This window comes from Podarcis liolepis, assembly GCF_965112155.1.
Source record: "Podarcis liolepis genome assembly, chromosome: 9".
NCBI lineage: Eukaryota > Metazoa > Chordata > Lepidosauria > Squamata > Lacertidae > Podarcis > Podarcis liolepis.
The window spans coordinates 41,183,860-41,209,681 of NC_139564.1; the positions used below are offsets into that span (position 1 = coordinate 41,183,860).

Genomic DNA, 25,822 nt, shown 5'->3' on the forward strand with positions numbered 1-25,822 from the left:
TAAAAAGATCAGCTCACCAGGGAGTCTGGAGAAGAGAGCAGATGACTAAGACACTCGCTGAATGCTTCATTTGCCAGAATGTGCTTTGTTGCACTTTTTCTTTTTTGTAGGACTTCAGGATGGACCTTCAATGAGATATTTTGAGTTTTGGGAACATTGAAAATTACACTTTGACTCATCTACCGAGCAGCTGTTTACAAAGAAGTTCCCTAATCATTCTTGGAAAGTTATGACCTATATATGACTGTTGGTCATTTGGCTCATATTTGGCTACTATTGGATTTTACCTTATCCAACAAATTTAAAGGGATATAATTGGTTGATGAGATATAAGACAAGAGCTTTTCTTTCATCTAGCTTGCCACAGTGCAATAGCTGGTGACACAGGGTGCCAGAATGCCTCTACATGCATCAAAAGATGCTTCTAGTCAATCCATTGGGCCTGCCTGGGAATGGCAATGAAGATGAGGACTTACAACCACTCCAGATGTGCATCTACACCACATCAGCCACATGTGCTTATTACTATGCAGGTGACCCTGACTGGATCAGAGGAGTTAACTCTTGTCAGATTCATATATGTAGTACACAGTCAAATGCCACAATGCTAATGGATATTTGCTTTCCAATGGACCATGATAATGCTTTCGATTTTACATTTTTTTGAAAATGATTTCTAATTAACATCTATTGCTATAATCCGAAGGAGAGAAAAATGATCAGCCCCTTGACACTGGTTTATATGCCCTGTTAACCATATTGGCGCAGATTACTGTGCATTTTGAATAACAACTTATGAATGTTTCATGAATATTTGCATTTGCATTGCCCATGTTTTTCCATACAGTAATATAATACAGATTCTATTTTCAAAATTTTATTTGGCTAAATAAGCAAAAGGCATAGTTAATAAGTACTGTGGTGCATAGGAGGGCACAGCGACCAAAAATTAAAAAGGGAAACTGCAAGAAATCCATGGATGTGTGGGGTTGCAGAGGGATGAAATAAGCATCCTTTAGTGCGGTTCAATAAAACCCCCTCACTGATTAAAGCAGATGAGAGGCAGTTGTGGTGCTGTGTGAGCTCGCCCTATCCCCTACCACTAATGCAGACACATACCCTTCCATTTGTGCATTTGGCAAGCGGCTGAAATGGCCCCAAAGACATACTACACACCTACTGATGTATCCATGTAGAGTACATTCACACGAGGGCAGTTGTGGTGATCTAGGCTTCCTCCTGGGATGGAGGCACCCTATGCATATTCAGCGCTGCGGCAGGTCATGGACAGCAAGTGTAGTGATGTGGGCAGGGCTAGCCACCATAGCTGTGCATGATAGAAACATGAAACTGGATTCTGAAATAAAACTCTTTTATTTCTTCAATCTGAGGTGGCTATCATGAAGGTAAAGGGTAAAGGATCTGCTGGGTCAAAGTACAAATAGAACACAGAGAGTTGCTTTATACTGAGTCACACAATTTTGTCCTTCTAATTCCATATTGCCTACACTGACTGGTAGTGGCTTTCAGACAGGGAACATTCGCTGCCCTGCCTGGAGATGCCAGGGATTGAACTGGGACCCCAGCATGCAGAGCAGATATTCGGCCACTGAACTATGCCCTTTCCCAAAGTTAATTCATCATCTGTTACTCTTTGTTCTGTTGTTTTTGTTGTGGTCTTTTCTTGAGCATCATGTGAAAGAAGACTGTGGACTATAGCTTGCTGAATCATGGCAATTCTTTGGGTTTTTGTTTTTTGCAGATGGTCTCACTGGTTGAGCCCCTCACCTTTGCCCTGCTCAGACTCCCAATAACATTCCATCCTTTGCCTCTTTAGGAGATTAATGCAAGAGTCTGATTTTTGTTCCACTCTGTGAATAAGAAGTTCTGCCACAGACTTCAGCAAAAGCAGGGTCAGGCTCTGAATCATCCCACAGCCAAGGACAACTTTCTTTGAAGGGCTGTTTTCATGAGGCAAGTGAAAACTGTCTGCCAGCTTCCATATAACCAAGGGAGTGATTAAATCTTAAAAATATGCAGAAGTCAACGGTGGGGTTTTTCCCTGTTAAATCTCTTTATTTTTGCAGGGTATGGATAATACTTCCCAATTTAAAGACATGGGCTGTTTAAAAAACACACTGAGGAAATTTATTTAGGGTCTTGGTATTTTTGGAGTCATATTGGATGTGTACTCAAAACTAATGTCTCTCACGGGCGGCGGGATTGCTGCAGCCAACACACAACAGTGCATTGTGAGAATATATCGGCTACTTTGAAAAGTTAAATATGACATCTATTCCATGATTCACTACTGTCCCATAAGTTTAGAAATCCACTCTCTGAGTCCTGAGGTAACCAAATAAGGACTGAGAGATTCCCAAATGAAGGTTAACGTCAATGTGAGGTGGTTGCAGCCAGCCCCGCTTTCTTGGCAGTTGCTGTGTGACCAGTAGCTCTGTGAGGCTGGCCCAAAGATAATTGTATATGTTACAAAACCGCTGCATATTATGGTTGCTCAAGAAAGGCTTGGCACGGTGACAGCAGGAATGTTGCATGTCAGGATTGATGTGATTTGGCAGGGACAGATGGAGAAGCTTACACAATGCCTGCCCACCCTCTGTTCTGCTCATGCCAAAGAGGTTTTAGTCCCCCTCTGTCATGAGGGCTGAAATCACTCTTGAAAACATCGAATATATACTTAAAAATAGATGAAACCCTACCTCATTCTTCCTTCAGCCTGGAACCCAGCAGTTGATCTACAGTGCAAGGGAAGATCACGTCCAAATTCATGAAGCCACCACAGTTTGCCTCTCAGATGTCAGTTGTGCGGTTGCGTGTTTGAGAAGGATGGCAGTCGTTGCTCCCCCACCCAAGCTGGAAGGAGGAATGGATTGGGCTAATTGGCAGGCAACAGTGGAGATGATGCAGAAGGAGCTGCCTCAAATGGTGAAACAGAGCACTGGACCAGTTGTCAAAGTGACTGGGATGCACTCATGTTACGATGAGGGTTCCAGCTGGGTGGGGATTGTTGGCCAGGTTGCCTGGGTGACTGGGATGCCCTTCCATACTAGGGAGTGGCTGAGGCGGCCACTCATGAAGTGTGAGATGTGGCAAGCTGAGGAGGTTTCCTACCAGAGCTTTATGGAGAGAGCCATCCAGTAAGCTCAGTGAAGAGGAGAAGCACTGGGGGAGGGGGGAAGAACCTTCCTTCAATCACTGTCAGTGACCAAGAGGGCCTTGTCATTGTCAGGAGCTCGTCCTACACTCGAGTAGGACCCTGGTAGAGACACATGCCCACTGGCATGTTCTCTCCCTCCTGGTCGATCTGGAGCTTCAAAAGCTTTCTTCAGCCCGAACATCACAGCGACCGATGCCAGCAGACACCGGCACGCTTAGGGATCCACAGAGCATGTTGGCTAATCTACTTTATTTACATATAAACACACACGGAGCACTGCAACATGGCTCCCTATCTCTCTAGCATCATATAGCAAAGAGAAAGAACAAAGGACAATAGTCCCACTTCATGGAACACAGTAACACCAACATCCTGTCTCCATCATTTCCCACTTTGTGGAGTTAAAACATACCACGTCATGTGAAAGACAACAATCCCATGACTGCAATCATGGAACAGGAATTTTAACAGTCCCGACATATGGTAGGGATGGGAGGAATGAATCTGTCTATATTGGTTTCTCCCAATTTCTCAGTTTTCCACTCTTAAATTCAGTGTGCCCCATTTCCATATCAGTTTGTGAATGTTTTTTTCTTCGTTTTTAAAAGTCTAGATGAAAACTTGTATGAATTTTCTTCCATATTTATGTATTTTTGTATGCAATTTTGCCTAACAGCGCACATTTTTGCCATTTCCCCTCTCATGCATTTGTAATATTGTTGTCACTTAATATATGCTCTTGTGTGAATTTTTGGTTGAGAAAGGACTGCATCAAAATATTCAGAGAAGTGTTTTGGCTGGCTCAGGACATGCAAATTAGGTAGGCTCATATTACAACGATGGAAGGCAATGAAGCTCCAGGGCTTCTTTCACAAATTAAAAGTCTGAGTAAAATGAGCAGCTCCATAATCTTTTTTGCTTCCACTATTCATAAATAAATAAAGATTAACCTGAATGCTGAAACACTTTGGACAGCCTTCTCAACACCTGCATCTTATCTGTGGCTCGTCCCAAGCATATAGAAGCCATTGTAATGCTGATATGGCTAAGGGAAAGCAGGACTGGAACTGTTTGAAACTGTAACATTCAGCACAATGGTTCTAGGTGGCACATGGACAAAATGACAGATACCCATGTGATGCTCCTGATTTGACCATGGTAAGTGAATGCCATGGTAGCATCAAGGATGAGGTTGTAAGCTCCTGATTCTAGCTAAACATATTCATAGCTGAGGTGTAATTTGATCTTAGACGAACTACTGATGGACTAATGGTAATTTCTTTGGGTAGGATTCTTGCAATCGCTAGACTTGATGGACCTTGGTCTGAACCAGCAAGGCACATGGACTTAAGCAAGAGTTCATATTTAGTATAGTTCAATGCAGATAAGCTATGCTTTAAATTTAAACTGTGGAGAGAGTCTGAATAGTCACTTCTTGCTTGTAAATTTAAAATATACCATGTATGAGCAACTGCATGAGTTTTTCTAGTGGGGAGGGACAAAGTAATACACCGAAATGGGGAGCAGACTAGTTTCTCGCACAAAAGATGAGAAGTGTAGTGCATTTGGCCTCATCTCTCAGGTACTACAAAAGCTAGAAGGGTGTTCTGTTTTATTTTTATGAAAGCAGAGAAACTGACCATTCTGGCTTCTTATTATTCACACACACACCCCACAGATGCTCATGGTGCCATGGGAATTTGAGTCAGAGTAAGGAAATTTTGATGGTGCAAGACTGATGTCAGCCTAACAATATTGTACAGCCTCTTCAATCTCCACAGAGTGAAGGATGGCTCCCTTGTGATCTCTACCCTCATGGTAAGTAGCAAAATAAATAACCCAACAATTTTTCATGCCCATTTCCCCAGAATTTCCTTGTTTGTGCTTGAGCCCTCCACAGGTGCTTCAGTAGCAATTGCATTAAAACTTAATATTTCCTATTTCTCATTCTGACTAGCAAGCAAGCATGCAATTTTTATTCTAAATTGCTGCACTGAGCTAATGCACATCTTAACCTTTAGTAACATTGGCCAAATTAAAACACTGTTGACGATTGCGGTCAAGTTTCACAGGTTAAAAGGAGGGGTGAAGCTGGTTAAAATTTGAATTCCCTCTGCTTAAAAACCTACTGGCGGTTACCACTTTACTTAGCAATTCATCTCTTAGCAAATGGTAGTTTGACATCTCGTAATGTGACCAAGTAAGGCTATCATCATCACAGTTTGCTAATGGATTTATCCATCATTCTCAGTCAATTCTTTCAGAAAAGAATCCATGAAAGTTTGCTTATACAGTTCTCAAAATGAAAGAGGACTTTGTATACAGATTTAGTCATTCACACACAGTAAGCATATCCTAATGGACAGGAACTTGACTTGGAATGTTAATTCCATTCTGCATAATTACTGAACTGAGCAATTGGGTGAATGTCATGACATAGACGCTCAAATTGTTTCAGGTTTTTATTCTTTCCATTGGAGAAAGAAGTCTGTTAATGTCAATGTTTGGCTATTTACCTAACTCTATGCTAGGAATCAGCAAAAGAAATAATAGATAGATAGATAGATAGATAGATAGATAGATAGATAGATAGATAGATAGACAGATAGATAGATGATGGTCTGAAAGACTGTATTCCCTCACACAAACCTGCCCGTGCTATGAGATCTTAATAGGAAACCTTCTCTTAGTCCTGCCATCCTCACAGACATGCTTGGTGAGGATGCAGGAGAGGGTCTTCTCAGTGGCTGTCCCCAAACTTCGGAACTTACTACTTAGAGAATTTAGACTGGCTCCCTTCTTGTTGTTCTTTTGCTAGCAGCTGAAGACCTTTCTATTACAACAGGCTTTTGGGAACTGAATGTGTTTGAGGGAAGGGCCAATGCTGCGACGTTTTTATTGTTATTGCCTATGTTTAATGGGTTTTTAATGCTATTTTAATTCTATTAGTGTTTGTATTTTAATTAATTCATCTTCTATGATTTCACCTTCTTCTATTTTATCTATGTAAAAAGCCTTGTGTCTTACACACACACACACACACACACACACACACACACACACACACACACACTTTTTGTTCATTGGCCACCAGGATCATAAAGAATGAAATAAAATTATGATAGAAAAGAACTCACTTTTTTCAGTTCCCTCGCTCTTACAAATATTAAGTGCATGGGTACACTGCAATGAGAACCTCTCAAAGTGACTTACAAAAAAACTCACACTAAAAATGATATTAAAGAAATGTCCTTATAATGACAGGATTCCTTAGTGTTGTTCTTCAAGGCAAAGCAGGAGAACTGAGCAGCTGGATCTCACTCAACCGATGGGACAGGCAAGTCTTCCCTTCATTGCAGCTGGTGTTGGAATTTGCAGCAGCATCCCAGCTTTGTTACCAAAAACTGGGATTTCTTGGCCTCAGGGCACCACCACATAAGAGTATGGTGCTGGCTCAGCTGGCCTGTAATTTGTCAGTCTCTGGTCACTGTCTCTTCTGCCATTGTGGTCTTCACAACATGGTGGAGCTGAGCCATGGCTGGAACTAGAGTTCTGAGGCAATGAAGAAACTTCTGGAAAAACATGAAGGGCGTCCTAAGGGCCCTGTGTTGGCCAAGTGACAATAATTCTTCCACCTAGCATGTTTTTGATTTGTAGCCTGTGAATTAACTGATGTAATCTTATACTTCAAATGTACTGGAGCATTTGCCACAGAATGTCTCACAATCTGAAATTCCAGATACAACTTATAAGTGCACTCTGTGCGCAACTGTTTCCTTGTATGCAGACAACTAAATGGGATTGGAGCATACAGCTAGTTGACCTACAACTCATTCTCTCCCACTCTGTCCAGTACCTTATCTTTTCACAACCCACTTTCCTGACTTGACATTCTTAATCCCTCCCCCTTTCTCTTCTAGCCGGTTTGATGCTTAGAATCCTTTTCCAAGCTTAATTCAAACATGCAACAATAGTATGTGCTATCGTCTGTCCAGGACCAGAATACAGATGTTTATTTGCACCTGGTCTGGCATCAGCATCAGACATTTTCAAGCAATTATTGGTACCTCTGAGCCCCAAGAGTCCCCACTGGGACTGACATTGACATTCCACTTTTTTTGTCTTGCTTTTTGTTTCTCTTCCACATTTCCTCATATGAACGTGCCTGGACTCTGAGATGGTCATCAGAGGCCCATCTCTGTCTGCCATCGCCAAGGCAGGATGAGAAGGTAGTAATGAGAAATTGGAGCTTTTGTGTAGTCGCTCCCCATCTATGTACTAGCAGCCAGTGGAGTGGAGTGGAGTGGTGTTGGTTACTTGGCTTCCCAATGTGGAGGTTGCTGTTGGTATTGGAGAGTGAGAGGGGCAGGGATGAGGCAGCAGGAAGGTTATTGTGGTCCAGGCACAGTGGCAGGAGTAGTGCATTGACCATCCCACACCATTCTGCCTCACTGGCTGCTACAACATAAAAAAATGGGGCATGGGTGGTGGTGTGGTCTAAACAGCGTTTCCATGCGCTCTGGCCTCCATCACAGTGTCCCATTGTGCCAGAAGCAGCTTAGTCATGCTGGCCACATGACCCAGAAAAGCTGTCTGCGGACAACTGCTGGCTCCCTCGACCTGAAAAAAGAGATGAGCACAGCACCCCATAGTCAAATTCAACTGAATTCAGTTGTCCAGGAATCCTTTACCTTTACAGCATCAATGGAATACTTTCCCCAGGAAAACCCACATGGCATCAGTTTTGCCCTACTTTTTTTTAGTCTATGTTTTTAATAAGTTTATTTATTTATATTACTGTATTTTATTCTTGTTGTTTATAAACAGCCTAGCCTTCCTTTCTTCCTCAAATTTCATAAAGGTGGTGGCTTTTTGGCTTCCTACCATTTTCTGTTTAGGGTTTATTTTCATAATTCAGCACAAATCTTTTGCAGGTTTACTCAAAAGGATGTCTCACTGTGTTCAGTCAGGCCTACTCCCTAGTAAGAGAGTTCAGGATTGTAGGCTTTAGACTTAGTTTATTTAAGTAACTCAGCTGCTGCTGCTATTGACTAATCTTAGTGAAGAGATCCCTAAATGGCTTCTAGCCTTACCAAAATTATGCACATATTTAGAATCCCTTGCCCTTTGGCTTCCATGGGAATAGATGGAGGTCCGTAATAGACCATTCTTAAATAGAAAGATTCTGCCCATCAACTGGGGGCCACCCCCCTCAAATATTTTATTGGGGGCCTCAGCCCCTAGGAGTTGGCTCCTATGAGAGTTAGCATCCCATTTGCTGCAGTCTAGATCCAGAAACACAGCCCAAGTGGCTGCTTTTTGTCAAAAGATTAAGTGCTCAGGGTTAAGTTTGCTTTTTCAAAAATGTGCTTGACATGGCATCAGCTTGACCCACCATTAAATTTAAGGAAGTAAAGACAGTAGTTGTTTTGAATCTTTACATGGGGGAAAAAATGAGTTGCTGTTTATACCACAGATAACAGTCAACAATCCTCTGAGGGTGAATTCAAACTGCTGGAGAATCACAGCACCTGCTGTGGCTGCAGAGACCAGGCTTGACATCTATCTTAATGTTTCTTAATGAACCTCAGAAGGGGAAGCAGATCTTTGGCGGCTACCAGAGAAGCAGGAATCTTTCATCTTTACACCTTGAACTACTGATTGTCAATTAATACTCCAGTTGTATTATTTAATACTGCTTGATCATGGTTGCTACTGTAGGATATTAATAATAATAACAGCTGTCATCAGTCATGCAGCTCCAAATGCACTCAGATGCCTGGATGTATTCAGAGCCTATGCAGGACCCATTGTTGATTTCAATAGAAAACCAATTCTCACATGTACTGTACATATTTATTGGTTCCTTTGGAAAAAAAGCTGTCCCAGAAAGAGGGTATATATTTGGAGGCCTGATATCCTTTGTTTGGGCAAAATTTTCTAGACTTTATGGCCCTACTGTTGGACAGATACAACAGTCAATTGTGCACTTGTGGCTCTATGTCTAAAGTTGTCACCAAGACAGGCATATGCACCAAAGTTTTCTCCATCCATGAATTCCCATCTATGTAATTGAAATGCCAGCAGTATTCTGGTACAACAATAAAAAGAATTCTCATTTCACAGCCCAAATGTAGGCTATAAATCCACTCTCCATTCTTCAAATTCAATCTTCATTTACTGTGAGCGAAGGCTGTTAAATGTTGCATCCATACATTTCATTCTTGAGTAGCTTCTTTCTTTGGGGGGAACTACATTCATTGTTCTTTTTATTAAGCTGTTGATCTTTTACAAATACACACTGAAAATAACTAATTACTCCTGCATGAATTTTTATTTTTTTTTAAGGAAAAACTCCCAAAATATTGGTTGTAGATACAGAAATCCAGAGAATGTTTTTAGAGGCATGTTCAGGCTTATGTAGCGGGGCTTTCTTCCTATTCTTGGTTGTGTGTTAGAAACCCCCCCCCCCCATTTATATTACACAGCATTGAGGAGGGATAAAAATACCGAGGACAGGAGCTGGCCCCCAGCAAATCTTGTGAACAAATTGTTAACATCTTTGCTTCTTCCAAAAGCCACCACAAGGGGATCGCCAAGAGCTCTCTCTGCTTCTAGCAGCAAGCCAGCAATATGTAAGGGGGAAACCCACAAACATAATTGCAGTATGTACTGTTAGCACTAGGTTCCTAGAATAAGTAAGCAACTTCAGAACAGAACATTCTTAACTGCAGAGCATTTAATTATTCACTTATCATACAGATGAAATACCCATGGGGACCATACCAATAAAGCAAGAATGTCTGAGCGCAAATCAATATCCACAATGAAGCTATCAATATGTTACTTCTTAATTTGTTCTGCTAATAACTTCAAAGGTCACCTTTTTAACAGGCCTACCATAAAATTGCAAGAATGGAAGTACAGATATTAAAAAATCGGCACTTAGAATATTTTATATTCAATTACATTACCAAATAAAGCTGTCTTATGGAGTAGAGTCAGGTGAATTTTGCGTCTTTCCCCCAATCTTTTATTATTATTTTTTTACTCAACTTGGATAGAAGAGAAAATGGTAGCAAACTGAATCCTTCTACAAGGCAGGTAGCTTGTCTGCATGGTGGCTGTATGGGGCATCTATCATCATAGACAATCTACTTTTGAGTAACATTGTTTTTCAAAGGGGGAAAATAGCGGTGATAGTATTGACCTCATATCCAGCTTGTGGGCTTCCTTGAGACATCTTGTTGACCACTTTGAGAAGCAGGAGGCTGGACTAGATGGACCTTTCATCCAATCCAGCTGGGTTCGTTGTGTTAAGGAACTCAAAGCTTCCACACACATAATCCAGATTCTACACTGGGAATAAAAATCACATACCATTTTTTTTCTTCAGCACTCAGACTTACTATACATGATATCAGGGATCTCCACAATATACTTATAATAGTCCATAAAAACTCATTAATTCAATCTGGTTGCAATACAGAGGGTATCATTAGGGTGGTAAGATTCAGCAAGGAAGGGAAATATGGATTGGAGGGAGAGAATAAAGGAAGTAAAACTCATGATGTGCCACCTACCACAAAAATTGGCTCAGATCCAAATTTGTTGCTTTGTGGCTTGCCTGGTTTGACTTCTCCCTTGAAATCCACTCTGTTTTCCCTCCTGTATTGACTATTCCAAGACACCCAGCCTCGGGTCATGATTTGTGCAAACTGTTTGCATACCTCTAATTAAATCTAAGGCCTCATCCACACTACAGTCATACCTTGGAAGTCGAATGGAATCTGTTCTGGAAGTCTATTCAACTTCCAAAACGTTCTGAAACCAAAGTGTGGCTTCTGATTGGCTACAGGAAGCAGCCAACCGGAAGCTGCAGAAGCACTGTCAGACATTTGGCTTTCAAAGAACATTCACAAACCAGAATAGTCACTTCTGGGTTTGCAGCGTTCAGGAGCCAAAACGTCCGAGTACCAAGGCATTTGGGATCCAAGGTATAACTGTATATCTTTATATCAATTGTATGCTGCTTTAGTAGTCATGGTTTCCCCTTGAAGAATCCTGGAAACTGTCGTTTGCTATGGTTTGCTGGGAATTGCTAGGAGACTCCTATCTCTCTCACTGAGGTACAATTCCTAGATTTCCCTGGGAAGAGGGATGGCTGTTGAACCAGTTTAAGTCTGTGGTGCGGATGTACCCCAAGAGCATGACTGCAGCAGTACTCTTTGTGGTTCCCTCATTGGTAAATATACGGCATTCATGCTGAAGCAAAAGTGCTCAATCTGCACAATGGTATCAATGGGAAGTTTAGACATTTTGCCCCTGGTTCATACATTTTTTAAAAAGAAAAGAAAAACAGAAAGGCAATGAAGACCCATGAGGGCGTGGGTGGCATATTGATCTGGGACATCTAAACCAATACCTAATTCCCAGAAGGTATTTTTCCTACACACTCCCTGTCCCCACTCATTGTGAAGAAGAGAAACTTGAGTGGGGCTTTTGGACACCATTGTGAACAGCATCTACAGTGGAACCTTGGTTGTCAAATGTAATCCATTCTGGAAGACCATTCAACTTCTGAAATGTCCGACAATCAAGGTGCAAAGGACTGTTGGCAATTTCCATTGAGGAAATGGAAAAGCACACGGCGGAAGCCATTTGACTTCTGAGGTGCATTCAAAAATGGAAGCAATTACTTCCAGGTTTTCAGTGTTCAGGTTCCAAAATGTTCTGCTTCTGAGACACTCGAAAACCGAGGTTCCACTGTATTATTTTGGCAACAGCACATGTGGATATTGGGGGAGGGGAATTAATTTAGGCATTTAGTGGTTGTTTTGATCATGGCCATAGAAAGAGGGGGGCGGGAAGATGCATCAATTAAGGGTCCTTCCTCTAAGAATGTTAATGTTTACTCAGGAGCTGGTGGACAGAGTTCTATGAAACTCAAAACTCATTAAATGAACTCTTTTAAATGTAACTGGTCAAGCAGAAGCGATCACCTAAACTGTTTTACAATTTATTTAACTTCTTTGGACAGACACACTCTTTTTACTGAATACTAATTCCAGCTAGATAGCAATGTATTGCTTTTTCTAATGCTTAAATTGGCATGAACAGAACACCAGCCACTGTATAAACTATGGCATGTTGCTTTGTGGGGAGAGTTGGAATACCACTTTTCCTGCTTAGTAACCACCAAGATTTGATTTTATTCCACTGTAAATTAATCCATCCATTTGTTTGGTGGCACTGCAAAAAAACCTCCATTGTACTTTAGAGCCTATAAATTCTTATATCTGAAAACAACCAAACATATTAGCGTTACCCTTGGTGATGTACAAAAGGCAGAGAAAACTCAAATGGATTTTTGAGGGGGGGGACCCGGGGCTGTAAAATAAGACTTTGACATTCCCATACACTAAATAAGCACATAAGCACTACAATGATATGAATTTCTTGGCCTGAAACGGTGTTATATTTCAAGGGGATTAGAGTTTTCACCTCCTGGGTAGCTGCTGGAAAACGGTAAAATAAACCCTTTTGAGACATATGGAGATTTGAACACAATCAATACTGACAGGTTTCACATCTACAAATTTATAGCTTGATCCACAACATTGTTAAGCTTGAATACTAGAATATGAACCCATTTTTGTTCCATTGGCTTCAAGTTCTACTTAAATCCAAGTATTTGGCCATAGGTGAGTCATGGATCTAGCTGTCTATAAAGTGGAAATGAAAAGCACTTCATTTTATTCAGTCCCAAACTCAAGTGTACCAGCAGGCAGCCCTGAAGACAAGGAGCTGTTGTCTCTGGGCTACTGACTACACCTCTCCTCCCTTCAGCAATACACATTGCTATCATTCACACTCTTAAGTGTTAATTTCCTCTCATTTAATTGCCAGCCCAGCAAATTAGCACTCTGAGTCTCTCTGGTGATGTTGCTACCTGGAAATGTGCAGTTCAGGCTTCTCCAGGAAATGTGTTGCCTTAGATCAACTGTGCCGTTTACACTTTGTGCAAAACAGGATCATGTTCTGGAGATTTGTAAAAATTAAGAGAGGGGAGTCATGGGGGGCGGGGAGAGAGGGAGGAGGAGAGAGGACAGTGTGTTCCAATAACAGAACAAAATACTTGCACATATAAAGATCACTGCTGGATAAAAAGATTTAGGAGTCTCAAGCTTCCAAAGGTGGTTTCAGGGCGATCGTCAAGGGTTGGTACTGTTGGGGACCTGCCAAGCCCCTTTGGCCTCACGATTCCTCTTTCTTTGCTCTCGTGATCTGCTCAAGGGGGAGGGCAAAGGAATAGGCAACATTGGCAGCAGCAGGTCCAGTAGAGTGGACTGGGGGTGGGCAGGAATAAGCCTCAAGCTCAAGCCTCAAGCTCAAAGGGAACACTTACTAATTTTTTTGGCATTTGATGACTTCCACAAATTGTTTCTTTGCAATTAGACCAACATTTGCCACTGCCTCGGTTAGAAAAGCCTGTGTGGGTGTGGGTGTGGGTGTGTGTGTGGGTGTGTGGGTGTGTGGGTGTGAGAGAGAGAGAGAGAGAGAGACTTAAAGTGTGTGTGTGTGTACAAAATATGTCACACTCTTTTGTTAGTGCCTTATCCCGCCCCCCCCCCACATGCTCTGTTTTTATTATTATTATTATGACTAGAGCTGGAAGTGGCCCAGGTTTCTCTGGACATTGTGAGATGGCCTGGGCAGCAGTGAAGAGGAGGTGTGCCAAGTCAAGGAAGGGACTCACTGAGAGCATCTTGACTCAGGCCAACACCCCTCCCCTCCTGCAAACAACAAACAAACAGAGCCAGTATTGGTGTGGTGGATGCAGTGAATGAAGAGTTTGAGTCTATCTTTATTGTGCTTGATGCTGTCCTTCCATGGTGAGCTGTGCCCAAAGTGGTCATCCAGTTGGGAGGTGGAAACCAGCTTACAAATCATATATCCACAAATTCAAGTAGGACAAAATGTACAATTCCACAAACATAGAATAAATTCTATGTTATGCAGAAATAATCTAGCTCAGAACAAACTGAAAGTTAACAGACAATAGATAAATACATAAATGCAGTTCGGACAGGAATGGGATACTTCTCACCAAAATAGCTGATTTGCAGCTGGCTCCCTCACCTCCAGAGGAAGCTGCCATTGCAAAGGGCAATGGTGGGGAATTCTCTTCCTCAGCCTCCTGGATGTGCCATTTATGAGTGCTGATCAGATTGGGACGCAAGAGAACTTAATTGCATAGCCTATTCTCTGTATGTAGAGAGACTTGCTGGAAGCTGGCAACCCACTTCAGATGGGCTGCATGTAATTATTATTATTATTATTATTATTATTATTATTATTATTATTATTATTAGTATTATTATTATTGATCCTCTGAAGTAGATTAAGCCTACCAAATTGCAGACAAGTAAGTCCATGGATCTTTTTGTGAGGGAATAAAAGGGATTCCCTTTCCTCCATTATCCTTTATGCTAAGAGAGGGGCTGGGATTTTTCTTACGTTAAACTGAGGCGGCTGACTAGTGTGTATTTTTGCTTGTCCTGTTTAAAAACTTTGCAGCTTCACGCTACCCTCTCTTTCTGATGATTGTGTTCTCCAGTAGGCTTCCTGATAGGCCTTCATAGGACCTCATAGCCCTTATAATGTGAGGGTATTTAGAACACTACCTGCTGAGCTTTGGGTGTTTTTTGTTGCTGTTAAAGCAGAGCAACATAGGCTTGTTTTTTAAACTTAATTAGGTGTTTATCTTTAAAAACAAAGCTGCGCTTTAAAAACAACAATCCAGAGCTCTTCAGTACTCCATAGACAATATTTTTGACAGCCTCATTTCTTGCAGAACCCATGGATCTAGAGAAACATGGAGATATTATATAGGGGGAAACAGACCTGTATCAATACAGAAAAGTGAGCAATAACACTCTGTAGTTTTGAGAGGCAGGTTTATTGACATCCCCAAATCCCCTTTGACATCCCAAATTGACATCCCCAAATCCCCTTGATACTTAGACACCACACATTGCTGATGCACAGCCTATTAGAATTTTTCAATGGAATCCCTGATCTGGACCCTCTGTAGAAATAAATGAGCTTCCACCCCAAGAATGAGTTTCCAAGCTTTACTGTAGAACAGTCTTAAATACTAGTTACAAAAGATATGGGTTTCAGGAAAAAAAATACAAAGTAACACATTACACTCAAGTAGCAGGCAATGCTGTTCAGTCAGTCCTTTGTGCAGTTCAGTAAACTTTCCTCTCTCTGATCCAAGAGAGACATCCTAAGCTTGTTCATCACTGCAGAGCTTAGTTTCACCTGCCACTGCTACTGCTAGCCCTCACTGACTGCTCAGGTTTCCCCTCCTGCTGTGAAAAACACCAGCCTTCTGCTTTCACCTAGAGTGGAACCTCTTGCTTAACATAAATTTATCTGCCTTGCAAATGCAGAAAGGGGGGGGGGCTTTTACAGAAGTTTTAACGTCAGTGCATACAAACATTATAGTTTATGCATATTCAATTTAGAACTTTAGCATACCCTGCATATTGTATATTGCATATTTCCCCATGAAAAAGAGAAGGGCAGAAAACCAGAGAGGGTAAGTAGAACTGCTGAAGTTTGTGGAACATTTGCAGTTAGATCATATTGTGCCACACATGAAACAGGGAATGAGAAAAGAAGAAAGAGGGTGTTGTACATTACAACATGAAATCTGGCTCTCTTGCTGCTGGCTTGGCCTAAAGGAGAAGTTGGGTCTGATAAACATAGGCATTTTGCTTGCTCTTTCATTCAAAGGTGGGAATATAATTTTTATACAGTAGTACCTCGGGTTACATATGCTCCAGGTTACATACGCTTCAAGTTACAGACTCCACTGACCCAGAAATAGTACCTCGGGTTAAGAACATTGCTTCAGGATGAGAACAGAAATCGTGCTCCGGCGGCACGGCAGCACGGGAGGCCCCATTAGCTAAAGTGGTGCTTCAGGTTAAGAACAGTTTCAGGTTAAGAACGGACCTCCGGAATGAATTAAGTACTTAACCCGAGGTACCACTGTATAAATAAAATACAATGCACAAATCCTGGAAATGTACGACTACCACTGATTTTAAAAACAGCAGTATGGTATCATCTGCCTTATGCTTAGTCCTTCCTCCAGTTGTCTTTTTGACACCAGTGGGACAAAATCAGCCTTGAGCCAAGCACCCACACTTGACAGGCCGTGGAGCAGGGTGCATGTGTGCAAAGAGGCCTTCTTTCCCCCCTGCTCCCTACAAAGCCCCATTTCTTCATTAGCTCCCTTGCCAGCTGGCTGCCCTCCAAGATTCAGCAGAAGCAACTTAGTCCTAACGCTGTTCTAGGCACAGCTGCAGTGGGATTCATCTTGTCAGCACTCATGAAAGAACGAAGTAAACTGAGATGACAATTTAACAATATTGTGCCGTCAACCATTTGGTGCCTTCCAACCTAGGCTGGCACAATTTTTTAACAGCTATAATTCACATGCTTAGACTTTGCACGGGTGATAGAATCGGGAGTGTTTACAGGTGAAATAATTGTAACTAGTGCTATCTTTACATTTGACTTTTCCACTTTCATGTATGTAATGCAGATTCCAAGTCCTGATAGAAGGGGAGTACACTACTCTAGCTCTGTGCTATAGTAGCCCCTTTCCTCTGCTACCTTTAGCTGGTACATATTAATTTTCTGAAGGAGCCAGAAGATTGAAACCTTCTCCCAGCCCATCCTGCATGCAAGGCAGATGCTGGGAAGGCAAGGGAAGTAATTATGCCCCTTCCGTTCACTATATTGACCCTGCTTAGCATTAACTTTTATGTGTAATTAATGCTTGTAGATCAGTCAGGCTCAAGTTTTGAAGTGAAATTTTATCTGATTGCAGGCATTACTAATGCTAACCTGATCCTTATCTGTTGAAAGAAAAAAAGCAGCTCTTAACAGGCATGCACAGCCCTTTTTACGACTGCACATACCTTCCTGGAAATTACAAAAAGGCCCATTGTGCGAAATAGATACTAAATGGACATTTGAAGTTACAAGGACATATTTGCACTTTCAGTTAGTCCGATCGGTGCATTCTGTTAAATTGCACTTTGTTCCAAAAAGTCTATAAAGATAAATGTTTGACTACAATATTTGAAAACACTTTTCCTATCTAGGTCTTTATCCTTTGGCCCAGAAAACATCTCAGTGATGAAAATATTCTGGAAGAGAGATTGTATCTTGATGCAACCATTGCTAAACATTTCAATGCCTAGCGGTGCCAAATCTTTCACAATCTGTAGTGTTTTAGCACCCCCCTCCCTCGAACACAAGTATCATCTTTGTTCATAATGCCGTATTCTGTCTTTAGTCCAAGATGTTAAGCCACTTGAAAAAAAGAAAGAAAGAAAAACTCACTTCCAGGAAGTTTGAACTGGCTGCTTTCCCAAAGGATTGCAGGAGAGTGCCAACATTTCCCATTTTGCTAACTCAAAATGTGCCAGTGTTCAAGTTTAAAAACAAATGTAAAGCAGGAACTTTTTAATATATGTGCCAAAGGGGGAATTAGTTGAGCAGTTAATGCCCATTATGACAGGCCATTGTGCACGTTTACCAGGCCTTATGAAAGATGTGCACATCGTCCATCCATGAATAGGAACGTATTCACATTTCCCAGACAATATACAAAATCCCCAACAGGCCTTGAGCAATGTACATATATTGATTCATTTTTGCACATTCTCTGGTCATTATGTATAACCCCGACAGGCCTAGAGGAATGTGCATTTATTGGCTGAATTTTGTACATTCTCTGGCTTTTATGTGTAATCTCCATTCGGCTTTGCAAATGTGCATATCTTTGATTGTATTTTGTACACTCTCTGGGCAATATGCAAATTCTCCAGTTAGTGTTTACAGTCTTCAGGAAGCATTGAATTCTGTCCATATATCAGTAATGTTTTGTACATTCTCTGAGAAATATACATCATCTCAATGAAACTGAGAAATGTGAATACTTCAACATAATCTGTGCATAATTTTCCTTCACCTATGCAATAAGAATACTCTCCAAAAAGAAAGCAGCAATATATGAAAGAATTTTGTATAATTTCTTCTGCAAATGATGTTGGCAAATGTTCATATATAACTAGTAACTGGATGGATAGATTATGTGCACATTCTCCATGAGGTCTGAAGAATGTGCACAATGGGCAGTCATTATGCACATTAACTGCTCAACTTACATGCCTCTTGACATATATCTAGTATGTCTGGAGGTGCATTTATCACTCAGTTCTATTAATTGTCCTGAACTGTTGAATCTGCTAGAGACATGAATACTTCCTTGAGATTATTACTACACCAATAATTTCAGATTTTTATTTTACTTTCCCTTTTTTAGGTACAGAACTGGGGGAACAGTTAGAAGTCTGTTATATTCATAACACTATAAAATGAATGTGAATTCCATTGCCTATTTAAGAGCAGACCACCCACATTTCTTACTCTTTAAGCAAATGTTTTCTGACAGCTGGGCACCATTCAAGGAAGGTGAGGACCATTCCCTCCTTGCTCTGTCCTCCCCTTACTGCATTTCATGGGCAAAGTAGAAAAGACACCATTTACCCAATTACTAATGGTGTCACTCCTTATTTGTGTCAGTTTCTGAAAGACACCTCTAATAGGGAAGGGGAACCTGTGTCCCTCCAGATCACCCCTAAAAGTAGCCCAATGTGGACCAAACATGGTCTATGGGGATGGGAGATTAATTGATTGTGATGGGAGGGATTGGGGATGGAAAGGAATGGCTGGAATCCTGAAAAGGGAGCACTCTGCACTGCAATATTTAGTTGCAGGTCCAACTTCTTTATTACTATCTCTTTTCTCTGTATGACTGTTAGTATACCATGTCTCAATAATTTAGATTACTGCATGACTCATTTCTTTATTCTCAATTAATACTGTGAGGGGTGTCAGGCTGAAAGATACTGATTTGGTCAAAGTCTTTTAGCCGCATTCATTCCTTGTCAGGGTTTCTTGTCAACCTCTGTGACATATTGGCTCCTAGTCAAAGCCCTAACCTACAACTGGTGTTCAATCTCACCTTTTTATATTAGAGAAAACATTCCGGGCTAATGTAAAAATCATATATGTTTAGTGCATCAGCACTAGAGAAAGTGCTGGTGGCAGCAGAGGTGGTGCTTCCATAAACTGTGCTGCTTCGCTCTGGAAATTTTCTCGTTTCACTAGAGAGAGTATGTGTTGAAAAGACTTTGATTAGATTCTTTAGATCACATCACACAATTGAATTTGGCTGCTATCAATGTTTCCACATTTCCCACAAGTCTGAGTTGCTCTACAATAAATGATCTAAACAGCAGATGTCCTAATAAGTTATTTCACAACACTGTGTTGTTGCAAACAAAGTGGTCAAAAGTTATTGTGGAAGGCTTAGCTTACAAAGAAAGAAGGTGGTCACCATTTGGATGTAGGCCTAGTGAGAAAGGGCAGGTGAGGTGACAGATCTGACTGGTTAGCATCACTTTGAAATGCAAGTGGAGTCTCACTTGCATGATCCTCTACACTAAACAAGCCTACACAGGAACAGCTCCATGTTTAAGAAATGTCTTCTGGTGAACCTATGAACAGGGGTGCTGGGTGACTTGCCTGGTGATAGAGTTGGGCAGAGGCAGCACTCCAAGCAAGGTAACTGCTTCTACTGCCATTTTAAGATATGGAGCCTTTGTGTACATAATTCTCAGTACAAAGAGAGATGCACACACAAAAGCTCACTTCTGCACACACATCACCCTAACTAGACTGGGACATACTGACTCCAAGCCTGTTGATTTATGCAGCTACAATGTGTCTCCATCTGAGCAAGGTCTATGACAGTCTACTAGCGATTGAGAAGGTTACACTACAAAGTGCAAATCAAAGTAAATTATATAAATTATATGCTACATCGCACAAAGCTAAAGCTCTACTCCTAAAGCTGGCATTATGAGCTTTTGTATATAACAGTGTATCTAAAAATACCAGCTGGAATCTCACCTGATCATTTCCCACCCCCAGAAACAGCTATTTGGAAACTTTTTGTGTATAAAAGGTTTTCTAAAAAATCACAGCATAGCTCTTAATCACAGCATAGCCCCAACAAGCCTCACAATTTTCAAAGTTCATATAATGTGTGTTGGTAATGTCATGCAACACATTCTCTCAATTCTTCTAAAATCACATTCTGGAATGTATACCGCAGATCAGAAAGGTACTACCAGGGCCAAGAGGATGCCTATATAGTTATGAGCACAGTCAGAGAAGCTGTTAGAGGCAAGAAGGCATCCTTTAGAAAATGGAAGTCTTGTTCAAATGAGGAGAACAAAGAGGACACAAACTTTGGCAAAAGAAATTTAAGCAGACAATGAGGGATGCTAAAAAGGAATTTGAGGAGCACATAAAGACCAACAACATAAACAAGCTGACATAAAGTAAATTGTAAAGATCAACAAAACATGTTTTAAATACACTAGTAGAGCAGCTAGGGAGGTATTTGGACCTTTGAATGACAAGAGATTAAAAGGTGTGCTCAAGGATAATAATAAGGTTGTAGAGAAGCAGAATTCATTATTTGCATCTGTCTCCACAGTGAAAGATATACAGAAGATACCTATTCCTGAACTAACTTTTGCAGCAAGGGAGTCTGAGGAACTGTGACAAGAGGCAAAGTCCTAGGCCTTATTGACAAAATAAAAACTGACAAATTGACATTTCTGAATAGCATCTACCCAAGAGTTCTGAAAGAACTCAAATGTGAAATTTCTGGTCTTCTAACAAAAATCTGTAACTTTGTCCCTTAGGTCAGCCCCCATACCTGAGGACTGGAAAGTGGCCAGTGGTAACACCAGGGGGAATCATTGAAAATACAGGCTAGTTGGCTTAATGTCTGTACTGGAAGAACCAGTGAAAAGTATTGTTAAAGATAAAATAGCCATGCATATAGAAGACCCAGTCTGGCGGAAGCAGAACCGACAAGGCTTTTGCAAGGGAAAGTCCTGTCTCCCTAACCGATTAGAGTTATTTGAGAGCGTCAACAACCATATAGACAAGAGGTGATCCTGTTGACATTGTGTACTTAGATGTCAGCACAGTGTGTGACAGCTGCAAAAAAAAGTAAGGATGGAACAACTCCCCTATGAGGAAAGAGTGCATTTCAGGCTTTTTAGTTCAGAGAAAATGTGAGTTCAGGGAGGGTTGTTAAAGGTGTATAAAATTATACATGGTGTTGGAGAAAATGGATATATTTTCTTCCTCTCTCAGGAATGTCCATTGAAACTGAATGTAATTTTGAATGTACATTGAAAAGTACTTTTTCACTTCGAAAAGTACCTACTTTTTCACTATCAAATTTGCTTCCACAAGTGATAGTGATGGCCGCAGACATGGATGTTTTTAAAAGATGATTTGAAAAATCCATGGAGGACAAGGCAGTATGCCTCCGAATACCAGTTGTTGGGAATCACAAATGGGTGAAGTGCTCTTGTGCTCAGATCCTGTTTTTAGGGTTTCCCACAGGCCTCTAGCTGATACTGGAGATTGGCTACTGGAGGCTTTGTTTTGAAACCCACCTCAGCAGCTTACATCAAAGTCTTTGCCTGGACTGTACAGCAGAATCAGGTGACTTGCTTCAGGCAGCACCATGAGAGGGTAATAGATAAGGCAGAAATTGGTGCCTGAATGAGCAAGCAAGCCTTTTTGAAGTGTTTGCCCTAGTCAGGAAGAGAGAGAGAGATTTGAACTGTACTTCAGGCTGTTGGGAAACTGCCAGGGAGATAGTGTCCATCATGAGCCCCCAAGCCGGAGTTCTGGACGATCCATCGGCCTCCCGTAGACAGGCAGATCCAGCAGTTAGCGACACGAAGCCTCTGGAAATTCCTAGCCACATCCCAGGGCTGGGTGTACACTGTTTATCAGCAGAAACACAGCCAAAAGCTTGCACCGCAGAAGAGCATAATTTACAGACTTTATTAGCGTTTAACAGAACGGAAGAGAACACGACCGTTCTGTGTCAGCATCTTCGGCCAACTGAGAAAACGAAAGGAAAATCAGAACAAAAACATCCTGTGATCAGGACATGCGCAGACTCTGTGACTCACAAAAGCCTGCTCCCTTTTAAGGTGGAACGGAAATATCCTAACATCCTCCCCCTTTCCGTGTAACCTGTTGTACCTGTGGTTCACCCAATTGCAACTTTTGTACATAAACCTTTAGTTGTTCTTTGTTAACAACCTTAGACAACAGATCAGCAGGAATTTCATTTCCTGCCATGTAGGACACCTGAATCAGTCCTTTCTGGATACACTCTCTTGCACGATGTAACTTAATCTGCAAGTACTTGGTTCTCTGCTTGCAACTCTCGGAGTTCAGCAAAGCCAAACAAGATCTATTGTCTTGATACACTTGTATAGGACATTTCACAGAAACCCCGATGTCCTTAAACAGTTGCATCAACCATTCACAATCCATGAGTGAAAATGACAGAGCATTGAGTTCTGCTTCACAGGAACTTAGGCTCACTGTTGTTTGCTTCTTGCACAACCAGTCAAACAGGCAGTGGTTGTACATGTAGCACACACCAGAAGTGCTTGTACCATCCGTGGTGTCACTCCCAAAACTTGCATCTGCAAAGATTTCAAGACCTCCAGTCTTCTGACTGGTGAACCTTAGCCTGTAGTGCATAGTCCCTTTCAAATAGCGGGCTATGCGCTTCAGAGCTTTCCAATCCTGAACCGTAGGATTGTTGGCATGTCTGCTAAGCAGATTACAGCTTACAGCAATGTCAGGTCTTGAACATCTGGCAATGAAATTCAGCTTGCCTAGAATGCATCTGTATAGCGTTGTGTCAGAAAACGCTTCAGCAGTACTGTCTACCTGGTAACCTGTCACCATCGGTGTGTCTGCTGGGTTTGCATCAACCAAATTCAACCTGGTTAACACATCAGCAATTTTCTGTGTTTGGTGTACCAGAAAATTACCTGCTTGGTCTCTCTCCACCTGCAGAGAAAGATAGTTGGATACCTCACCAAGATCCTTCATGTCAAAGTGCTCCTTTAGCTGAGCTAGGGTGCTTTGATAAAAAGCCTGATTCTTCCAAAACATCAGAAGATCATCAACAAAACATAAACAATACAGTTTGTTTTGTCCCTCCTCCTTGACAAACACACATGGATCAGCTTTGCCCTGGTGAAAACCTAGAGATAGCAATGTCTCAGTGAGTTTTGTGTTCCAACACCTGGCACTTTGCTTGAGACCATATAAGGATTTCCGCAGTTTACAGACCATACCCTTCTGTATCTCCATCCCATCAGGTGGAAGCATGAACAGCTGTTCATTCAAAATCCCGTACAAAAAAGCTGTATTAATGTCGTGGTGGGAAACATGCAGTTTCTCCTCCGCAGCGACCTTGAGCATCAGCCGAATGCTCTCATATTTGACTGTGGGTGAGTAGGTCTCGTGGTAATCCTGTCCTGGTACCTGTGAAAAACCTCTGGCAACCAATCTGGCTTTGTGTCTGACTACCTTGCCATTCTGGTCTGTCTTGGCCTTGAAGACCCATTTGCTGCCAACCAGTCTCATTCCTGGGACTACCGGTACCAATTCCCAAGTTTGGTTCCTGTTCAAGGAATCAACTTCAGCCTTCATGGCATTAAGCCAAGGCTCAGCATCTTTAGAGGTTAACTCCTGAACCTCTTTGAAGCTTGAAGGTTCCCATACCTTCTCTGAGCTACTAAGAACAGCAGTTGCTGTCTTAGCAAACTCATCAGCATACCTCTTTGGAGGTCTGCCTTTGGTCGCCCTTTCAGATCTGCGTACTAGACGCAAGTCTTCTGGACTCATCTCCTCTTTCTTAGGAGAAAAGTGACCAATGGTGAACAGTGGTTCTTCCAGTTCATTGTCAGACGCATCAGATGGTCTGACTGAGGCCTTTGCGCTCTGGTAGTCTGCTGTGTCATCACTTTCACTGACATCAGCAGCAGCGCCGCCCACTGAACTGGAATCCGAACTCTGATCATCATCATCATCCTCATCATCATCCTCATCCTCATCATCATCAGCAGCTTCCTCAGCTTTAGCTGCTTGCTTGACATCACCTTCTTCCTCCTCTGGGTAACTCTGGAAAATTCCCACATTTTCCCCCCACTTAGGATTGTACTCAACACTCCTTGTGAACTTTATGGACTTAGAGTCAGTCATCCACACCCTGTATGCACCTTTTTCGTACCCCATGAACAAACCATGTGCCCCACGCTTCCCAAGCTTGTTGGTTTGTTGTGTGCGTACCCACATGTCCGAACCAAAAATCCTCATGTGTTTGGTGTTGGGTTTCTTACCAAACATCTTCTCATAGGGGGTACAACCAATGGGTGATGACAATCTGCGATTAACGGTATAAACCAAATTCCCCAGAGCTTCCCCCCAAAACTTATCAGGGAGATTGGCATCATGCAACAAGGTTTTGATTCCTTGCAGCAATGTTTGATTTGCTCTCTCCGCAAGCCCATTCATCCATGGCGATCTGGGCGTTGACATGTCATGCTGGATTCCCTTCTCAGTCAGGAAAGCTTCAAACTGCTGAGAAGTAAACTCCCCGCCCCGATCAGTAAACAAACAAGAAATACGTTTACTGTGCACATTCTCCAACCAAGCACAGAATTCCTTAAACTTTGGAAACGCTTGCGATTTCTGTTCGAGCAAATACACATGAATGTACCTGGAAAAAGAATCAATCAGAATCATGAAGTACCTTGCTCCTCCTATAGAGGGCGCTAGTGGACCAACCAGGTCCGCATGCACTAGCTGGTAGGGCTTGGAAGCCTGCCTGCTAGACTCCTTGCCTTTTGGAGCAACCTTCACCTTGTTCTCTGCACAAGATACACATTTCATGTGAAATTTACAAGGTTTGATGTTCAAACCTTCAACCACCTCTGGCATCTTGGCCAGTGCCTTCCAAGAGAGGTGACCAAACCTTCGATGCGCATCATGAATGCAACCTGCATGAAGAACTTTGTTAGTTTGTGCAACACAACAAGAATCAGCATTAGATACAACAACAGTGTCCTCATAAGTTATATGGAACAAACCATCCATAAACTTTGCATGCAAATAGTCCTCTTTGCCTTTACTGATGACACAGACGCTCCTCTTGAAGGAAATCTGAAAACCACGCCCAGTAAGCTGTGGGACGCTCAACAAGTTGCTCGCCGCTCCTGGAACATAAAGTACACCGCTGATGGTTGTGTGCAGACTTGCAAGTTTCACAGTCCCTTCTCCTGCAATCTGCAACGTCCTTCCATCAGCCAGGTGGATCTCACCTTCCTGGGGCTTGAAGGAGATAAAGAGATGCCTGTCCTTGGAAACATGGCGATTCGCACCTGAATCCACAATAAATCTGCCTTTGGCTGTTGGAGCAGTCCTTACAGCAAGCAAACCCTTGTTCTCCAGCGGTTTGGGCTTGTGCAGCTTGCCCCCCTGCTGCTCCTGGCCAGCAGACGTGCCTTTAGCCTTTGGTGAAGCTGTGCCAGCAAACATCGCTTTGTTTTTCCCTGGCGCCGCGGGCTCTTCACCCTCCCTCTG

The 25,822-nt window shown here is 42.0% G+C and overlaps 1 long non-coding RNA gene across 7 annotated transcripts in view; it reads right to left on the bottom strand.

The window, feature by feature from the left end:
• Positions 1–3,022, bottom strand: part of LOC310714655 — a 28,548-nt gene extending 25,526 nt beyond the window's left edge. Inside the window, exons 1-2 of one of the 7 annotated variants that reach the window (XR_014529924.1) lie at positions 2,721–3,022; positions 1,120–1,422 (exon numbers count right to left, since the gene is read on the bottom strand). This is a non-coding gene — a long non-coding RNA (uncharacterized lncRNA). Of the gene's footprint in view, positions 1–1,119; positions 1,426–2,720 lie in introns of all 7 variants that reach the window. The other 6 variants (XR_014529925.1, XR_014529926.1, XR_014529927.1 and 3 more) reach the window with 6 other exon arrangements.
• Positions 3,023–25,822: the final 22,800 nt, after the last annotated feature.